General features: G+C 28.3%; 1 protein-coding gene across 1 annotated transcript in view; it reads left to right on the top strand.

Moving 5' to 3' along the window:
• Positions 1-2491, top strand: part of RAB28 (RAB28, member RAS oncogene family) — a 69683-nt gene that overhangs the window by 5332 nt on the left and 61860 nt on the right. The gene's annotated exons all lie outside the window — the stretch shown is intronic.

Raw genomic sequence — 2491 nt, 5'->3', positions numbered from 1 at the left:
AAAATTATGTTTACTATTATATATAATAGCTGACATTCAAATTAAAAAATTCATTTGAGTTGAAACTTTGTGTCCATTTTCGTAGTCAATTATTATTCTGTGGGTTTTAGAACCTATAGAGTATAGAACTTACAGCAAAATATATTATGTATAATAGGGTAGGTTAGTATATAAAGTTCAGTTTTTATTTTCAAAGTATATTTTTACCCCATGTACAAGTGCTTTATTCTATTTTCTGTTTAAGAAAATATTTTTTAAGGTTTGAGAAGTTTACGAATTAAAGCTTTATTTTCCTTTGTTTTGAAGGTGATTATAAATGTGGGTCCATGGAAACGGGTAAAAGTATGAACCTTAATTCCCCACTATGATTTCTTTTGATAACATCATTTCGTAGTTCCAAATATCTGACCATGTGAGCCTGCAGAATAAAAGGCAAATTAGATTCTGAGTTTATCATTCTGACTTAGTGCTCTATTAAACTGTTTTCAGTTGTCGTATTGTTAATTAACTTTTTTTGTATTCTTATTTTCATATATTTTACATGTAGGAAACTTGAATGTTACTCTTCAAGTTTGGGATATAGGAGGACAGACAATAGGAGGCAAGATGTTGGATAAATACATCTATGGAGCACAGGTATGACATGAATTAACTGTGTGATCATTCCAGTACTGAAAATATTCCCCCGACAAACACACACAAGAGGGTACTCACACACAACTCTTTCTAACATGATTTTTATCTGATACATAGAGAGGCTAAATTTACATATTTGCTAATCCTTTGGATTTGTCCTCCCCAAAGTATGTTTGGAATAATTTGGATCAAGGAACTGATGTGACTCTAATAATAGCCTTCATATGCTGCTTATATTACTAGATATTGTTGTCAGCAGTTGAATAAATGTAGTTGTAAATGATATTTGATATTTATTAGCTGACTTGGGACCAGTGACAACTTTCAGAATTTATAAGTTGAATTAATGAAAAATATAGAAAGGAGAAATTTGATTTTGTTTTAAGTTATAAGGAAAAAAGCATTTATATGTTTATATATTTATGCACTGTGAATTAGTCTGCTAAATATAGTTCTACAGATTTAATAGATATATCAATATATTGTATCGGAAAACTAAGTATGGTTAATTATATATATGAAGCACATGCAATATTTTAGCATGGTATGATGTATTTTCAGAAGAAAATATATGTAGAATAAGAAAAACCTTTCGAATAATTATATAAAATTATTTGGCAACATGAGTTTATATAGACATAATTTAAATTTTTAAATTACATTATACAAATAGGAAATATGCATGGTTCTGCTATACTTTAAAAGTTAATTATGGACATGCTATTAATTTTTGCTTTTTCTTACACTTTTAATTAGCATGTACTTTTTATATTACCATGCGGCCCTGGGGGGAGTTTGATGTTTTAAGTCGGAGAATCATAACATAGTTGCACATAAGAAACGGGTCTAGAAGACTAAGAATTTTAAGCATGTTCCTTTACGAAGTTAATTGCTTGTTAAATACCATTGCCTTAATTTTGGATGGGAAATAAATTCTGAATTATTTTCTAAAATAAATGAGGCTCATAAATTCTGTATTGCCCTAGTTTTGTTTATTAATTATTGGTATATAGATTGGGCTCTTAGAAGTCTTTCTTCTTTGCCTTTTCTTCTACGTTCTTTGTCTCATGAAAAGTCTTTCTGCTCATTTAGCATCTTCACTTACGACCATATGACTTGATATTTTATGCATATTAATTTTTCTCTTAAAGGGTATATCTCAGATTTTTGTTTCTGACTTTATTGTTAATTTTTTGTTTTAAATTGATTATGTTTAAAGTGGCTATTAAACTAAAAAGAATTGCTGGACAGAGATCTTTGGAAAACAGCAGTTCTCATTTCATTCACTCGTTGGGAAAATGGGGTTTGGAAATGACAGTCTCTTTTCTCTTTGCTCCATTAAAATCTATTTCAAAGACACGTTGAATTAAAAAAAAATGAAAATTAGATTAGTCAAGCTTCTAACTCTATTTGATTTTGAGTGTCAAGTAGAATATGGTTTATAGATGTAGCTAGAACTAGTGGAGAACAGGGAGATTTTATGCATCTCAGTAAATAATACAAAATTCAATTCATAAATTCATCTAAAATTTAGGGGGATATAACACTCATACATTGGATTCTTTTAATTTTACCATACTTCAAATAATTAAAAACTTATTATTGGATATATTTAAATTTATTTAAAATGTATTAATATTTTATAATTAGGGTATTATATAAAAATTAATGATACGAAATTCATTTTAAAGTATATAATCTGTGGCATTTAGTACATTCACAATGTTATGTGACCATCCCTTCAAATCATTTTTTTACAGTGTATATTTTATGCTGTTACATATCTGCTTACAATTAGCAGGCATAATGGGCAAATTTGTGGAAATTTCAGAAATTTCCCTCTTTTTTGAGAGTA

The sequence above is a fragment of the Pteropus vampyrus genome, unplaced genomic scaffold, assembly GCF_000151845.1.
Source record: "Pteropus vampyrus isolate Shadow unplaced genomic scaffold, Pvam_2.0 Scaffold163, whole genome shotgun sequence".
Classification (NCBI taxonomy): Eukaryota; Metazoa; Chordata; class Mammalia; order Chiroptera; family Pteropodidae; genus Pteropus; species Pteropus vampyrus.
This window is presented reverse-complemented; position numbering and strand designations above follow the sequence as displayed.